Raw genomic sequence first — 19,033 nt, 5'->3', positions numbered from 1 at the left:
GGAAGTGAATAATATGACCAGAGCTACCACAAAGGAATGAGCAGGCTGCTCTTGACACCTGCCTGAATAGGTGGGCTAAGGCTTCTGAGCCAGCTGACTGTTTGGGATGAGTAGCAGCTCTCTAAGTAGGCAACTCGGGAAGGGGAGGCGTTCTACTCAAAGGGAACGGGATGCTGTGCATGAGGCTGGGTCAGGGTCACTTTGCATTGGCCAAAACAAGTCTCATGGCCAAGCCTGACTTCAACAGAGTGTGAAGAATAACCCTCCCGGGAGGCGCACTGCGCAGACGCAGCTGGTCGGCTCCTTTCCCCCTGGCGCTTCTGCCCAGCTCTGGCGGACAAGTCTCGACCTCGTGCGCGCCCCTCCCCCCCGGGACCGCTCCCTCCCCCTTCTCGACGTAGTCGAAGATAAACAATAGTTGGCCGGTGAGCGCCGAGTGTGCATCCCGCTGCCGCATTCGGGCGGGCTGCGTGGGACCGGCGGGATCTCGGCCAGCCTGCCATGGCGGGGCTGTACTCCCTGGGAGTGAGCGTCTTCTCAGACCAGGGCGGGAGGAAGTACATGGAGGACATTACTCAGATCGTGGTGGAGCCCGAGCCCACGGCTGAAGAAGAACCCTCGCCGCGGCGGTCTCTCTCTCAGCCGTTGCCTCCGCAGCGGTCACCGCTGGCTTTTCCTGGCGGCGAAATCTCGGGGAAAGGCCCGGCGGTGGCAGCCCGAGAGGCTTGCGACGCGCCGCCGGACGCCGGGGCCTCGCCGGCTCCCGGCTGCTGCTGTCGCCGTCGTTCCTCAGTGGCCTTTTTCGCCGTGTGCGACGGGCACGGCGGGCGGGAGGCGGCACAGTTTGCCCGGGAGCACTTGTGGGGTTTCATCAAGAAGCAGAAGGGCTTCACCTCTTCCGAGCCGGCGAAGGTGTGCGCTGCCATCCGCAAAGGCTTCCTCGCCTGTCATCTCGCCATGTGGAAGAAACTGGCAGAATGGCCAAAGACTATGAAAGGTCTTCCCAGCACGTCAGGGACAACTGCCAGTGTGGTCATCATACGGGGCCTGAAGATGTATGTAGCTCATGTGGGTGACTCGGGGGTGGTTCTTGGAATTCAGGATGACCCAAAGGATGATTTTGTCAGAGCTGTGGAGGTGACACAGGACCATAAGCCAGAACTTCCCAAGGAAAGAGAACGAATTGAAGGACTTGGTGGGAGCGTGATGAACAAGTCTGGGGTGAATCGTGTAGTTTGGAAACGACCTCGGCTCACTCACAGTGGACCTGTGAGAAGGAGCACAGTCATTGACCAGATTCCATTTCTGGCAGTAGCAAGAGCACTTGGTGATTTCTGGAGCTATGATTTCTTCAGTGGTGAGTTTGTGGTGTCACCTGAACCAGACACAAGTGTCCACACTCTTGATCCCCAGAAGCACAAGTATATTATCTTGGGGAGTGATGGTCTTTGGAATATGATTCGACCTCAAGATGCCATCTCAATGTGCCAGGACCAAGAGGAGATAAAATACCTGATGGGTGAGCATGGACAGTCTTGTGCCAAAATGCTTGTGAATCGAGCTCTAGGCCGCTGGAGGCAGCGTAGCCTTCGAGCGGATAACACTAGTGCCATAGTAATCTGCATCTCTCCAGGAGTGGGCACTCAGGGAGATTTCACCAATGAAGACGAGCTCTATCTGAACCTGACTGACAGCCCTTCCTATAATAGTCAAGAAACCTGCGTGATGACTCCTTCTCCATGTTCTACACCACCAGTCAAGTCACTGGAGGAGGACCCATGGCCAAGGCTGAACTCTAAGGACCACATACCTGCTCTTATTCATAGTAATGCCTTCTCAGAGAATTATTTAGAAGTCCCAGCTGAGATAGCTCGAGGGAATGTCCAGGCTGCAGTCATATCCTCAAAAGATCCAGAGCCACTTGAAGAAAATTGCACTAAAGCCCTGACTTTAAGGATACATGATTCTTTGAATAATAGCCTGTCAGTTGGCCTTGTGCCTACCAATTCAACAAACACCATCATGGACCAAAAAAACTTAAAGATGTCGATCCCACGTCAAATGAAAGCTCAAGAAGTTGAAAGAACCCCTCCAACAAACTTCAAAAGGACATTAGAAGAATCCAACTCTGGCCCTCTTGTGAAGAAGCATAGACGAAATGGTTTAAGTTGAAGCAGCGGTGCTCAGTCTGCAAGCCTCCCCACAAACTCACAGCGAAAGAACTCTGTTAAACTTACCATGTGATGCAGACTTAGGGGCCAGAAGAAAATTGGAAATCCTTTACTTCACCAGCACAGAAAAACTGTTTGTGTTTGCTGAAATATATCTGGAATTTTTTTTTTCCAAACTTCTAAGAGGGCTTTATGAATTTGGTGCCGAAGCTGAACTGTTTTTAAGGGGACAAAATAAAAATAGTATACAGTTTGACTTTTTGGAATTCAACAGTTTTATCCTGGCCCTGTACTTGCTTGTATTATAAATGTGAATTTTGTAGATGTTAGGGTATAAGTTGCTATAAAATGTGTGTAAATTTGTATCCTTCACACAAACTCAGTCTCTTACACTGATACACATTAAATGTAACAACAGGGCTAAAGGTTTAAAAAAAAATCAAAAGAATCTATTCGATTTTAGAAATACATTTAAACTTTTAAAAATGCTTATTAAGAAATTTGTATAAGTCACGTGTGATGAAAGCTACACAACTTTTTAAAGTAAATTATGAAGCAAACTGGAAAAGTGATGTATTTTCATAGTGACCTGTGTTCCACTTAATGTTTCTTAGAGACAACTAGTGTCTTTTAAAAATTATTCTTTATTTCTGATTTCATAATTCAGAACTAAATTTTTCATAGAAGCAGAAGTGTTGAGCCATGCAAAAGTAGCTGGGTTTTAGTCTCCTTGTCCTAATTAAAATACTATGCAGTATCTCTTATTTCTTTCAGTAGCATTTTTTCTAAACATTAATCATCAGATTTGCTCACCAAATCTTTGAAGTAGAAGGAGGTAGGTTTGCCTAAAAAGATGCCCTTCTCAATCATCCTGGACTTTCAGTGGCATTAGTGGGTCTTAAAAGTAGTTATATCCTCTCTAGTGTTTGCATAAAATATGTGAAGTTTTTCTTGCTATGTCAATAACAGATGGTGCTGCTAATTCCCAACATTTCTTAAATTGTTTTATATATCCTATGGTTTTCATTGATTATATGGACATGTTTGTTCATCTAATAAAATCAGTGAACTGTTAAAAAAAAAAAAAAAAAGAATAACCCTCCCACAGAGAGAATAAGTGACTCTTTGGTGAATGACAATATGAGCTCATTGCCCATGTGAGCGGTCCTCCCCACAGACAGTAAACTCCAGGACTGTTTGATACAAGTCAACTTTTCCATTCGAAGATTGACCAGAGGGCTTCCCTGGTGGCGCAGTGGTTGAGAGTCCGCCTGCCGATGCAGGGGACACGGGTTCGTGCCCCGGTCCGGGAAGATCCCACATGCCGCAGAGCGGCTGGGCCCGTGAACCATGGCCGCTGAGCCTGTGCGTCCAGAGCCTGTGCTCCGCAACGGGAGAGGCCACAACAGTGAGAGGCCCGCGTACCGCAAAAAAAATAAAGATCGACCAGAATTCAGGAATTGAGGGGAACCTACAGAGTGTCTCTCACATTTGATGAGGCCAACCCACCAGGTACTGGCTTTATCAGTTTCCTCTTTGACCGAGAAGCCCTGTGATCTGGCCATGTTGTGTGGACTTTCCTTCTTTGTCCCATTCTTCAGAATAGGATAGTCAGAGAGAAGACCTGTCCATCTTTGGCTTTGTTTAACAGACCTTCTATTACTACTGACCTATTGCAACAAATACTCACATTCTCATCTGGTCCCTCAACAGTCACTCAGTATGCCCTCCTAGCTCCTCCAAACTCAGGGACATTAATAAAACCTTGCTCAAATCTCCTCTACTTGCTGCCTAAGAAACAGACACTTTCTCAGAAAAGGCTTTGAGTCATCCGTCACGATCAATTCAGATCCATCTACACAAGTCTTTAAGAATGAAGAAGAGTCCTTAAGAATTGAGGCAAAAGGTAGTATTGTTATTTGTTCTCTTCTCTTTTGTATTCTTTTCAGGACAAGATTAGTCACAAGGATGGGGAGTTAGAGAGTTGGATGTCTGTGCTCAAATCATCATATTAAGTTAAACATTTCTGAGTGGTATTTTAAAATATAAAATTTCAATTGGTCGTACCATATCCCTATTGCCTACAAGTTGGTAGATGCAGTGAAATTTAGAAGGACGTAACCCACTTTCTAGCAATGTTAACAAATTTTGCTGTGTCAGTTCCCATTGTACTACAACACTCAATAAAGAAAAAATAAACTTCTAATTTTGTTATAATTACACAGGCTTTTCTGAGGTATCAATATGCCTGGAGCAAAAACTTTATTAAAGTCAAATCCAGCAACATGGTGCTCTCAGGACATTGTTTCAGGTATTATCTCAATAACCCTCCACCTTATAGCGTCCATTTGAGGGCTTCTCATCCATTCCAGTTGCTGGACTGGTGGTTGGTTCTCCTGGCATGGATGGCATGCAACGCAGATTCTATCACAGGGTGGCACAAGACTCAGGTGCCTAATTAGGTACCAGCATATTCTTGGCATTGGAAATATACTGAGGCATAGCCACTTCTCCTCACTAAACACTGTATTGCTTAAAATTAATTCAATTTTTAGCAAGTCCAAGCAGCTATCAGCTTCTTGTCATACATGCCTATCTCAACAGTTGGCTCTGCTACATAAACGATCAGATCTTCACATACACACTCGTTTAGGTAACATTGATTGCCAGCCAACATGGTTCTCTAGCCTTCTTCCCCATCGCCAGGCTCTGATAAATTCTAAAGTTGCTTTCCCCAACTTTTCTGTCTTTTGTTCCTATTATTTTCTGTAAGTGTCTGACTCCTCACCAGTAAGGCCTCTGAGTAAGATCTTCAGCTCTGAGTATGGAAGGGAAGAGAGACGCTGCGACTGGCCCTTCCAGGCTCCGTGTATGGAGCCTGGTCACGGGAGGTCTTTCAGCGGCAGGGCCAGGAGTAGTGAAGAGAGAGAAGCCTGGGATACCTACCTCAAGAACCTAGAGTGGGGCACAAAACAGCAATAGGGGTAGATGAAAAACGAAAGTGGTGCAACCATGGTCACACGTGGAGACATACTCACTGAATTTGAATTCAAACCTCTCAGTAAACCCCCACGTATTCATTTGTAAAATTCTGACAATAGGACTTCCCTGGTGGCGCAGTGGTTAAGAATCCGCCTGCCAATGCAGGGGACACGGCAAGATCCCACATGCTCCAGAGCAACTAAGCCTGTGCAACACGACTACTGAGTCTGAGCTCTAGAGCCCGTGAGCCACAACTACTGAGCCCTCGAGCCACAACTACTGAAGCCTGCGCACCTAGAGCCTGTCCTCCGCAGCAAGAGAAGCCACCGCAATGAGAAGCCCACGCACCGCAACGAGGAGTAGGCCCCACTCGCCGCAGCTAGAGAAAGCCCACGTGGAGGAACGAAGACCCAACACAGGCTAAATAAATAAATAAATAAATAAATAAACTTATTTATTTATTTATTGATGGGGAAAAAATTGTGACAATAATAACCCCTTGCTACAGAGAGCTATTATACCATTGAGATAAAGAATATAAACTCCACACAATAATACTTGGCTCATGTTAGGTGCTCAAGAAGATGTGGTGTACATATATATGAAATATGATGCAGCCATTAAAAAAATGAAATAATGCCATCTGCAACAAAATGGATGGATGTAGAGGTGATCAAACTAAGTGAACACAGTCAGACAAAGACAAATATCATAGGATAACACTTATAGGTGGAATGTAAAAATTGATACAAATGACAACTTGACAAAACAGAAACAGACTGGCAGACTTCAAAAAGACATTTATGTTTACCAAAGGGGAAAGGTGGGCAGGGGGGATAAATTAGGAGGTTGGCATTAACGTACACACACGCACACACACACACACATATATATAAAATAGATCATCAACAGGGACCTACTATACAGAACAGGGAGCTCTACTCAGCACTCTGTAATAACCTAAATGGGGAAAGAATTTGAAAAACAATAGACATATGGATATCTATAACCGAATCAAGTTGCTGTGCACCTAAAACAAAAACAATATTGTACATCAACTCTACTGCAATTTAAAGTAAAAGTTAAATGAAAAACAACACAAAAAAAAAATAAGGAAAGAAATGCCTACTCTGTTACCCTCAGGCCTAGTGACCTGGGCTGGTGTCACATCCCTGGAGCCTGAGCAGCCTTGGGTCCCATGGCTGGAGTACGCTGGTGCTGAGGGAGCCAGCGGGGAGGACGTGCCAACAAATGAGCCCTGCCCGGACTCAGAGTGCCCCGTCCCCTCTAGGTGGGACTACGATCACCAGATCCAGGCAGGCCCTCCTACACCTAAGCCAAGCCTACTGCACCCAAAAGATGGTGGACCCTCTGGGCTCAAAGAGCGTTAACAAGGGACCTGGTCACCAGGTCCCCTAGTGGTAAGGTCCCCACCTCCAGCCTCCTTCCTTAGAGTAGCCCCATGTACGGACGACAGCACCCTCAGCAGAGTGGTTATGCAGGGATTGGCATCTGCCAGGGTAAGGGGGAAAAAGGAATGAGGCACAAGCCCTTGAGTCTTTGTGCTGGCACTCTTTTACAAGCCAGGAACACAACTTTCCCTAAGGCTCTGGTTGCCTGAGTCACCACACTGGAGCATGAAGAAATCCTGCCGCCTTGTGGCCGCTTCCTGTAACAACAGCTATAAACCCGCTGCTGCTGGGCACTTAATGTTCACAAGGCCTGAGGGGCGTTAAGTGATACCTGCCCTCAAGTAACGTGCTGGGTAGGTCATCGAAGAAGAATTCAAAAATGGGAAGACTTTCCAGAAGCCCATTTCAAGAGATAACTTTTACTCACACTGTTTAAGGAAAAAAAATAATAAAAGCACATGAAAAGATGCTCAACGTGGCTAATTATCAGAGAAATGCAAATGAAAATGACAACGAGCTATCACATCGCACCAGTCAGAATGGCCATCATCAAAATGTCTACAAACAATAAATGTTGGAGAGGGTGTGGAAAAAAGGGAACCCTCCTCGCTGTTGGTGAGAATGGAAACTGGTTAAGAGCCACTGTGAAGAACAGTATGGAGGTTCCTTAAAAAACTAAAACTAGAGCTACCAAATGATCCGGCAACCCCACTCCTGGGAGTATATCCACAGAAAATCCTATTTCAAAAAGACACATGGGGCTTCCCTGGTGGCGCAGTGGTTGAGAGTCCGCCTGCCGATGCAGGGGACACGGGTTTGTGCCCCGGTCTGGGAAGATCCCACATGCCGCAGAGTGGCTGGGCCCGTGAGCCATGGCCGCTGAGCCTGCGTGTCCGGAGCCTGTGCTCCGCAACGGGAGAGGCCACAACAGTGAGAGGCCCGCGTACCGCAAAAAAATTAAAAAAATAAAAAATAACAATATGCTTCCTTCTATCCCATAATATAGTAGGATATTTTTACTCTCCTGTCAAAGATAAACTTTACTTTGACCTGTAGCTGTGCTCTTATCAAGTGTATGTTTCATTGATTCCTAGCATCAGTCCAGTGTGATAACATCAAGCTAAATATCCTCTCAACAAAGGCATTTGACCATGGGAAACTTAGGATTCTACTTACTAGGTTTATCTTATGAACCTGCAACAGCAGGCTTATAAACTTATAGGAATTAGTTTCCAGCTCTCCAAAAATGTCCATCTACTTTGTATCTACAGGTTTGTTTTGGTAGAGCAGCTGTTTGTCAGTCAGTTACTTTGCATCTGTAAATTCATCAGATGGGCTATCTATGTCTGAAATGTCCATCATTTTTAAACACTCTGAAGCATGTTGGATGTCATCATAAGTTAAACCTCTCTTTCTCAGGGAAAATAGTTTAAAGCACAGAGATAATCTGAAGTTGTAAAATTAAATTCTAAATCAGTTACAGTTTTAATAAATAAATTGGGATTAATGGATACACACTACTATATATAAAATAGATAACCATCTAGAAGGACCTACTGTATAGCACAGGGAGCTATGTTCAATATCTTGTAATAACCTATAATGGAAGAGAATCTGAAAAAGAATACAAGTATATATATATCTATATATCTATCTATATATATGTATACGAACCACTTTGATGTACACCTGAAACATTGTAAATCAACTATACTTCAATTAAAAAAAATTTTTTTTTTAAATTAATGGAGAAAGTCCTGTTTAAACTGGCTGCCCTTTTCTGGTGACACTTTTTTGGAGTTCTAAAGCAGTCTTACTTCCAAATATCAAGTCATTTTTTGCTTGTATGAGTTTTTGTTGCAACCTATCCATAACATCTAATGACTCAGGTGTACTCAGTTCATCCTTTTTCAGACTTTGTGGCCTCTTCAAAGATCATCAAACAGCTTTGGAGAAAGAGCATATAAATTGTTTTGCTATAATACTTTTCTCCACTCTCATTAATATATTTCCAAATTAAAGAAGGACATTGTTACAAACTGAATGTGCCCCCAACCCCAAAATTCATATGTTGAAGCCCTAACCCCCCAGTGTGGCTGTATTTGGAGATGGAGCCTCTAAGGAAGTAATTAAGATTAAATGAGGTCATAGGTGGGGCCCTGGTCCATTAGGATTAGTGTCTTTATAAGAAAAGACTCCAGAGAGCTTGGTTTCTCTTTCTCTCCACATGCTCACAAAGAAGAGGACAGTTGAGCAGCCGTCTGCAACCCATGGAGAGAGGCCTCACCAGTCACCAACCCTGCTGGCACCTTGATCTTGGACTTCCAGTGTCCAGAACTTTTCTCCACAGTGTGCAGTATGCTCTGTTTGGTTATTCACTGCCCTAATCCAGATGTACACGTCCTTCAATCTGTCATTAAAATAAGTCATTTAGCAATGGAATAGAATAGAGAGCCCAGAAATAAACCCACACACCTACGGTCAACTAATCTTCGATACAGGAGGCAAGAATATAAAAGGGGAAAAAGTCTCTTCAGCAAGTGGTGCTGGGAAAGTTGGACAGCTGCATGTAAATCAATGACATTAGAACACACCCTCACACCATGCACAAAAATAAACTCAAATTGGCTTAAAGACTTAAACATAAGACACAACACCATGAAACTCCTAGAAGAGAGTATAGGCAAAACATTCTCTGACATAAATCGTACCAATGTTTCCTTAGGTCAGTCTTCCAAGGCAATAGAAATAAAAACAAACATAACAAAAATGGGACCTGGGCTTCCCTGCTGGTGCAGTGGTTGAGGGTCCGCCTGCCGATGCAGGGGACACGGGTTCGTGTCCGGTCCGGGAAGATCCCACATGCCGCGGAGCGGCTGGGCCCGTGAGCCATGGCTGCTGAGCCTGCGCGTCCGGAGCCTGTGCTCCACAACGGGAGAGGGCAGAACAGTGAGAAGCCCGCGTACCACACACACACAAAAAAAGGACCTAATCAAACTTACAAGCTTTTGCACAACAAAGGAAACCAATGAAATGACAACATATGGAATAGGAGAAAATATTTGCAAATGATGCAACTGACAAGAGCTTAATCTCTAAAATATACAAACAGCTCATACAACTCAAAAAAAAAAAAAACCCAAAAAAACCCAACCCAACCGAAAAATGGGCAGAAGGGGCAGAAGACATTAATCGACATTTCTCCAGAGAAGACATACAGATGGCCAGTGCACACAGGAAAAGAGGCTCCACGTCACTCATTATTACAAAGTCTACAAATAACAAATGCTGGAAAGGGCGTGGAGAAAAGGGAACCCTCCTACACTGTTGGTCGGAATGTGAGTTGGTGCAGCCACTATGAAAAACAGTATGGAGGTTCCTCGGAAAACTCAAAATGGAATTACCATATGATCCAGCAATCCCACTCCTGGGCATGTACCTGGATAAAACTCTAATTCAAAAAGATACATGCATCCCTATGTTCATAGCAGCACTATTCACAATAGCCAAGACATGGAAACAACCTAAATGTCCATCAACAGATGAATGGATAAAGAAGATGTGGTACATATATACAGTGGAATACTACTCAGCCATAAAAAAGAAAGAATGCCATTTGCAGCAACATGGATACAACTAGTTATTATCATACTAAGAAAGAGAAAGACAAATACCATACGATATCACTTATATGTGGAATCTAAAATATGCCACAAATGAACCTATCTACAAAATGGAAATAGACTCACAGACATAGAGAACAGACTTGTGGTTGCCAAGGGGGAAGAGGAGAGGGAGAGGGATGGACTGGGAGTTAGTAGATGCAAACTATTACATCTAGAATGGACAAACAACAAGGTCCTCTTGTATAGCATAGGGAACTATATCCAATCTACTGGGATAAACCATAATGGGAAAGAATATAAAAAAGAGAATGTATGTATGTGTATAACTGAGTCACTTTGCTGAACAGCAGAGACTGGCACAACATCGTAAATCAACTATATTTCAATAAAAAAATAAGTCATTTAGCCTTCTTTTCAGTGATGTCTGTGTCATACTGGCACTGGTAGGATAATCATTCTTCTTTTCATTATCTGAACTCTTAGAAAACATGGTCATGATATTCAGTGTCAAAAATTAAACTAGTTGGGCTTCCCTGGTGGTGCAGTGGTTGAGAGTCCGCCTGCCGATGCAGGGGACACTGGTTCATGCCCCGGTCTGGGAAGATCCCACATGCCGCGGAGCGGCTGGGCCCGTGAGCCTTGGCCACTGAGCCTGCACGTCCGGAGCCTGTGCTCCGCAACGGGAGAGGCCACAACAGTGAGAGTCCCACGTACCGCAAAAAAAAAAAAATTAAACTAGCACTATCTCAATACAAAGTCCAATAGTTAATCCACAAGCAAAATGAAAAATAGACTGTTAGTGCTCATGATTACAACACACTTAAGGTGGACATTTAAGTCACATCATTTGGAGTGACGTTACAATGAATGCTCCAGTTTTGTGAACCATAAATCATGGTTGCCTGCATCAATGGTAAGGGAAAAAAATAAGCAACAGCAACTACAGAAGGCAGATAATCTATGCCATATCCATCTGACACTAAAAACCGTATTGCTTTCAGCCCCTATTTTTCAGGTAGCCTTGTGGGGTTCTATATTCTCCCCCAGACTTCTGCATCCATCACCAAAAACTGGGACTTTTGTGTCCTGAGGAGGGGTTTCCTGGGATGCTAAGCTTTCAGTGCTAAAACTGGGACAGTAGTGAGCAACCCAGGGGGTTAGTCACCCTTGCCTAAAGGAAGCTCGGAGTCTATATCAGTTATATCAACTTCCAGAATGGATGGATTCAATGAGTAATTAGCTACACCTACTGAGCATCCACAATGATCAGGTATATAGTGCAAGGTTTCTTCAGGCGTATTTAATTTTTTAAAAAATATATATAATAGCCCCACAAGTAGATGTTATAGTCTCCATTTTATAGACGGAAAAAGTAAGCCTCAAAATCTAGGCTCCACCACTCAAGGAATTGGGGAAAAGTGTAAAATGGATTTTTGTCCTTGCCTTGGCTAGAGAGGAACCATATCTGAGTAAACTAAGGGTCAGACACACTGTCAAAGAGGAGAAAATTCAATAACTCTAAGGGAAAGACAACAAATTATAGAGGGGTGAGTTAGGGCCTGCCAGTCTCACTGCCCTTTGCGCCCTCCAGGTGGCTCCTTTTGTTTCTGGAACATTAGGACCTTGTTTTATTAAGAGGTGCATCCCTTATGCAGTAATTCTTAAACTTTGTCTCTAATGGCAGGTCAGAGAAAATTTAGACTCAAGGCACATGACCAGGGATGAGGCTGTAAACCACCTTATGGTCAGCATGTACTTTAACGTTAAAATAATTAAATCATTATTAAAATGTTTAAATACACTTTGACTTTGTATTTCAAAATCCTTGTCTGAAATTACTGCTCCAGAAAGCAGTAACTATGGGAAAGCTAATTAACATTTATATTCCTTATAAAAGCAAATATGAAATGATGCCTTCCCTCTCTATTCCACAGTCTCTGAGAATTGAGAAGAAATAATTTACATAAGACATATTCTTTAAGCTTATTACTATTTGGGGAGTCAAGGCTCCATGCTTCTGTCACGACTGTATTTTTTTTTTTTCTGAAATTCTACCACTAGTTCTCACCTGTAAAACAGTCACAGCTCAGCCAAGCAGGACATGCCACATTTAAAGGCTAGTTCCCTGGTCCAGACCAAAGAGTTAAGATAATCAGTATCTCATTTTCAAACTTATTTATCTTGTGTTCCAAGTGTAGGCAACAAGGTAAGTATTGGCTATTTCACATTTATTATCTTAACACCACAGATCTGAGCAACACTGTAATAAAGAGTATAACTTCATGACTGATATTTGATCACTAACAGCTTTCAAGCCTCTTTTCCCCCTCTTCTCCTATTGCCCCACACCTGGACAGGCTTGTAAGAAACCCTGTGGGCTCCCTCTCCTGGTGCCAGTGGAAGTTCAAACCATGCCAGCCCCTGCAGGCACAGTTAGAACCCTCACCCCAACGCTACTACCTACACAAAAAGAATATCCAAATGGCCCATAAGGATATGAAAAAGATACTCAACATCATTAGTCATTAGGGAAAATAATTAAAACCATAACATGTTACATCTATACTAACACCAGAATGGCATATTAAAAAGACTACCCAGGGGCTTCCCTGGTGGTCCAGTGGTTGAGAGTCCGCCTGCCGATGCAGAGGGCATGGGTTCAATCCATGTTCGGGGAACTAGAAAAGACTATGAAGGAGGAGGTTGCAGAGTATCTAAGACTCTCATACACTGCTGAAAGCAGGATACTTCATTACAACTATTTTGTAAAACTTTTGGCAGTATCTGTCTAAGCCAAGAATATGCCTAACCTGTATGATGTAGCAATTCCACTCATATAATAATTAATTAATATAAAATTATATAAATGTATCTATCTACCTATAGATATTCAAGAGATATACATGAATAGGTCAGTCAAAAGGCATGTAAAAGAACGTTCATAGTATTTACAAAAGCCCCAAATCTGAAGCCACCCAAATATCCATCAACCAGTGGTATATTCAGTCAATGGAATAGTACTCAGCAATTTTAAAAAGCCTTTGCTATACATAACAACATGGATAAACCTCACAGACAAAATGTGGTAAAAGCATCTAAACATAAAAGAGCAGATACTAAATTATTTTGTTTGTCATCTACACTAACCTATAGTAAGAGAAATCATTACAGTGGTTGACCCTTGGGAGGAGGCTGACTGGCAGAAGACGTGAGGAAGCCGTCTGGGCTATCTTGATCTGGGTAGGGGGCACGATACACCTCGCTGTTTGCCTCCACTGGAGCTTACCTTGCTATTCTCAAGCTTGCTTTTTCTTACTTAGCAATATATTGTGACCATTCCCATGTCAATAAAAGTAGCTCTCTTTCATCAACTTTAAGTTGCTGTCACCTTTTTTTATTAAACATACTTTCAGGAATCTTGCCTCCTTAAGCAAGTTACAAATGCTACAAGGGCAGGGGCTCTATCTTGCAAATCACATGAAGAAAGAGAATTTGGAGCTGTGGAGAGAGACAGGCCTGGTTTTAAAACTGAATTTCACCACTTTGGGCTGTATAACCTTGGACAAATAATGTACCCATCCAGCCTCAGTTTCCTCATCTATAAAATGGGGATATAATGCCTACCTCATGAAGTTTATTAGAAAGTTTTACATAGACAATGAACGGAAGGAATGTGATACCTAATGGGTGCTCATCAAATGACAGCTGTCTTCTCTTCCAGGCTCATCAAGCCTCATCTCTTCCTTGCTCACAGAGCCCTCAGAAAAGCTATGATGATTCTCTTACCTCGTTCCTGGAACCAAGCAGCAGTCTAGAGACTAAGTGCAGGGCAGCATCAGCTCAGCGTGCTTCCTAATGCCAATCGCTCCTTCTCAAGGTCAGGAGACACTGTCTAGCTGATCACACCATTTAAGACCTGAGGATGAATTCCGAGAACGCATAGTAATGTGTATCCTGAATTGCTCTCCCCAGTCACAGACAGCAATCCCCTCAGAAGGCATAAAAGTGAGGAAGCGTGCTGAACTTCAAGGCTGGCAGGTGTGGTTTGACAGAGACCACCTAGGCTAGTCCCAGAATCAGGAGTATAAGAGAAATGTTTTAAATAATGAGGATTTGAAGAAGTAAATAGCACCCCTGCGTGGCCAACATTCCATATGGAAGCTGTTCTGTGCTTTGATTCAGCCTGGGATTTTTCCTAACTGCTGTATCATGTCCTGGCTTCACAAGGGTGGAGAGAGAACTAAGACACATTCAGGAAAATGAGTACAGTTGTTCCCATAATCTGTTCCTCACCAAGATCTGTGGCTCTGAGCTCACTGTGCCTCTAGGGCCTCCTAGCTTCATAACAGGCATTAATTCAACAACCTCTTGCCATAGGCATTGTACAGATCTTAACCTGAGCAAGCCCCACCTCACTCCTTTTTTTTTTTTTTTTTTTTTTTGCGGTACGCGGGCCTCTCACTGTTGTGGCCTCTCCCGTTGCGGAGCACAGGCTCCGGACGCGCAGGCTCAGTGGCCATGGCTCACGGGCCTAGCCGCTCCGCGGCATGTGGGATCTTCCCAGACCGGGGCACGAACCCGTGTCCCCTGCATCGGCAGGCGGACTCTCAACCACTGCGCCACCAGGGAAGACCCTTTTTTAAAAAAAAAAAAAAAAAAAATTTATTTATGGCTGCGCTGGGTCTTTGTTGCTGCGCGTGGGCTTTCTCTAGTTGCAGCGAGCGGGGGCTACTCTTCATTGCAGTGCGCGGGCTTCTCACTGCAGTGGCCTCTCTTGTTGTGGAGCACAGGCTCTAGGCATGCAGGCTTCAGTAGTCGTGGCACGCAGGCTCAGTAGTTGTGGCTCGTGGGCTCAGTAGTTGTGGCTTGAGGGCTCTAGAGCGCAGGCTCAGTAGTTGTGGCACACGGACTGAGTTGCTCCGCAGCATGTTGGATCTTTCTGGACCAGGGCTCGAACCTGTGTCCCCTGCAACGGCAGGCGGATTCTTAACCACTGCACCACCAGGGAAGTCCCCCACCCCACTCCTATATTCTGCTCTCTGATCTTTCAATGTGGGTGGGATTCATGAAACTGTATTTCTTGCCAGACTCCTGCCTTCCACTGTATATGGCTGTCGATCTTTTCGTAGGTTTCCTAAGCAATATGAGGACAGATGCCAGGACTAACTTATTCACAAATGTAATCTTGGCACCTATCACGATGCTTGGCACAAAGAATGAGCTTAATAAATGTCTGCCGAATAAATGAATGTTGACGTGCTTGAACTGTCCAATATATGCTGTAACTACTGATTGCAGAAATCATTTCACTCACTCACTTGATCCAAGATTTATTAAGTATCTCCTACGTGCCATGAACTACATAAGGTGCCAGGGTGACAAAGATGACTAGAACGGTATCCTCTGCCCACAAGGATCTCCAGGTGGGAGAGAGAAGGTGTGGAAGTGAATAATATGACCAGAGCTACCACAAAGGAATGAGCAGGCTGCTCTTGACACCTGCCTGAATAGGTGGGCTAAGGCTTCTGAGCCAGCTGACTGTTTGGGATGAGTAGCAGCTCTCTAAGTAGGCAACTCGGGAAGGGGAGGCGTTCTACTCAAAGGGAACGGGATGCTGTGCATGAGGCTGGGTCAGGGTCACTTTGCATTGGCCAAAACAAGTCTCATGGCCAAGCCTGACTTCAACAGAGTGTGAAGAATAACCCTCCCGGGAGGCGCACTGCGCAGACGCAGCTGGTCGGCTCCTTTCCCCCTGGCGCTTCTGCCCAGCTCTGGCGGACAAGTCTCGACCTCGTGCGCGCCCCTCCCCCCCGGGACCGCTCCCTCCCCCTTCTCGACGTAGTCGAAGATAAACAATAGTTGGCCGGTGAGCGCCGAGTGTGCATCCCGCTGCCGCATTCGGGCGGGCTGCGTGGGACCGGCGGGATCTCGGCCAGCCTGCCATGGCGGGGCTGTACTCCCTGGGAGTGAGCGTCTTCTCAGACCAGGGCGGGAGGAAGTACATGGAGGACATTACTCAGATCGTGGTGGAGCCCGAGCCCACGGCTGAAGAAGAACCCTCGCCGCGGCGGTCTCTCTCTCAGCCGTTGCCTCCGCAGCGGTCACCGCTGGCTTTTCCTGGCGGCGAAATCTCGGGGAAAGGCCCGGCGGTGGCAGCCCGAGAGGCTTGCGACGCGCCGCCGGACGCCGGGGCCTCGCCGGCTCCCGGCTGCTGCTGTCGCCGTCGTTCCTCAGTGGCCTTTTTCGCCGTGTGCGACGGGCACGGCGGGCGGGAGGCGGCACAGTTTGCCCGGGAGCACTTGTGGGGTTTCATCAAGAAGCAGAAGGGCTTCACCTCTTCCGAGCCGGCGAAGGTGTGCGCTGCCATCCGCAAAGGCTTCCTCGCCTGTCATCTCGCCATGTGGAAGAAACTGGCAGAATGGCCAAAGACTATGAAAGGTCTTCCCAGCACGTCAGGGACAACTGCCAGTGTGGTCATCATACGGGGCCTGAAGATGTATGTAGCTCATGTGGGTGACTCGGGGGTGGTTCTTGGAATTCAGGATGACCCAAACGATGATTTTGTCAGAGCTGTGGAGGTGACACAGGACCATAAGCCAGAACTTCCCAAGGAAAGAGAACGAATTGAAGGACTTGGTGGGAGCGTGATGAACAAGTCTGGGGTGAATCGTGTAGTTTGGAAACGACCTCGGCTCACTCACAGTGGACCTGTGAGAAGGAGCACAGTCATTGACCAGATTCCATTTCTGGCAGTAGCAAGAGCACTTGGTGATTTCTGGAGCTATGATTTCTTCAGTGGTGAGTTTGTGGTGTCACCTGAACCAGACACAAGTGTCCACACTCTTGATCCCCAGAAGCACAAGTATATTATCTTGGGGAGTGATGGTCTTTGGAATATGATTCGACCTCAAGATGCCATCTCAATGTGCCAGGACCAAGAGGAGATAAAATACCTGATGGGTGAGCATGGACAGTCTTGTGCCAAAATGCTTGTGAATCGAGCTCTAGGCCGCTGGAGGCAGCGTAGCCTTCGAGCGGATAACACCAGTGCCATAGTAATCTGCATCTCTCCAGGAGTGGGCACTCAGGGAGATTTCACCAATGAAGACGAGCTCTATCTGAACCTGACTGACAGCCCTTCCTATAATAGTCAAGAAACCTGCGTGATGACTCCTTCTCCATGTTCTACACCACCAGTCAAGTCACTGGAGGAGGACCCATGGCCAAGGCTGAACTCTAAGGACCACATACCTGCTCTTATTCATAGTAATGCCTTCTCAGAGAATTATTTAGAAGTCCCAGCTGAGATAGCTCGAGGGAATGTCCAGGCTGCAGTCATATCCTCAAAAGATCCAGAGCCACTTGAAGAAAATTGCACTAAAGCCCTGACTTTAAGGATACATGATTCTTTGAATAATAGCCTGTCAGTTGGCCTTGTGCCTACCAATTCAACAAACACCATCATGGACCAAAAAAACTTAAAGATGTCGATCCCACGTCAAATGAAAGCTCAAGAAGTTGAAAGAACCCCTCCAACAAACTTCAAAAGGACATTAGAAGAATCCAACTCTGGCCCTCTTGTGAAGAAGCATAGACGAAATGGTTTAAGTTGAAGCAGCGGTGCTCAGTCTGCAAGCCTCCCCACAAACTCACAGCGAAAGAACTCTGTTAAACTTACCATGTGATGCAGACTTAGGGGCCAGAAGAAAATTGGAAATCCTTTACTTCACCAGCACAGAAAAACTGTTTGTGTTTGCTGAAATATATCTGGAATTTTTTTTTTCCAAACTTCTAAGAGGGCTTTATGAATTTGGTGCCGAAGCTGAACTGTTTTTAAGGGGACAAAATAAAAATAGTATACAGTTTGACTTTTTGGAATTCAACAGTTTTATCCTGGCCCTGTACTTGCTTGTATTATAAATGTGAATTTTGTAGATGTTAGGGTATAAGTTGCTATAAAATGTGTGTAAATTTGTATCCTTCACACAAACTCAGTCTCTTACACTGATACACATTAAATGTAACAACAGGGCTAAAGGTTTAAAAAAAAATCAAAAGAATCTATTCGATTTTAGAAATACATTTAAACTTCTAAAAATGCTTATTAAGAAATTTGTATAAGTCACGTGTGATGAAAGCTACACAACTTTTTAAAGTAAATTATGAAGCAAACTGGAAAAGTGATGTATTTTCATAGTGACCTGTGTTCCACTTAATGTTTCTTAGAGACAACTAGTGTCTTTTAAAAATTATTCTTTATTTCTGATTTCATAATTCAGAACTAAATTTTTCATAGAAGCAGAAGTGTTGAGCCATGCAAAAGTAGCTGGGTTTTAGTCTCCTTGTCCTAATTAAAATACTATGCAGTATCTCTTATTTCTTTCAGTAGCATTTTTTCTAAACATTAATCATCAGATTTGCTCACCAAATCTTTGAAGTAGAAGGAGGTAGGTTTGCCTAAAAAGATGCCCTTCTCAATCATCCTGGACTTTCAGTGGCATTAGTGGGTCTTAAAAGTAGTTATATCCTCTCTAGTGTTTGCATAAAATATGTGAAGTTTTTCTTGCTATGTCAATAACAGATGGTGCTGCTAATTCCCAACATTTCTTAAATTGTTTTATATATCCTATGGTTTTCATTGATTATATGGACATGTTTGTTCATCTAATAAAATCAGTGAACTGTTAAAAAAAAAAAAAAAAAGAATAACCCTCCCACAGAGAGAATAAGTGACTCTTTGGTGAATGACAATATGAGCTCATTGCCCATGTGAGCGGTCCTCCCCACAGACAGTAAACTCCAGGACTGTTTGATACAAGTCAACTTTTCCATTCGAAGATTG

The 19,033-nt window shown here is 44.5% G+C and overlaps 2 pseudogenes across 2 annotated transcripts; both read left to right on the top strand.

Moving 5' to 3' along the window:
* The first annotated feature begins 501 nt into the window (after positions 1 to 501).
* On the top strand, positions 502 to 2,319 carry LOC307059072 (protein phosphatase 1D-like; annotated as a pseudogene). Its single transcript has one exon. The product of its transcript is annotated as a protein phosphatase 1D-like (transcript).
* Positions 2,320 to 16,133: 13,814 nt separating this feature from the next.
* On the top strand, positions 16,134 to 17,951 carry LOC307059071 (protein phosphatase 1D-like; annotated as a pseudogene). Its single transcript has one exon. The product of its transcript is annotated as a protein phosphatase 1D-like (transcript).
* The last annotated feature ends 1,082 nt before the right edge of the window (positions 17,952 to 19,033 follow it).

Source organism: Hyperoodon ampullatus (assembly GCF_949752795.1).
Source record: "Hyperoodon ampullatus genome assembly, chromosome: 10".
In the NCBI taxonomy this organism is placed as follows: Eukaryota; Metazoa; Chordata; class Mammalia; order Artiodactyla; family Ziphiidae; genus Hyperoodon; species Hyperoodon ampullatus.
The sequence above is the reverse complement of the archived record's forward strand: the minus strand, read 5'-3'. Positions and strand labels throughout refer to the sequence as shown.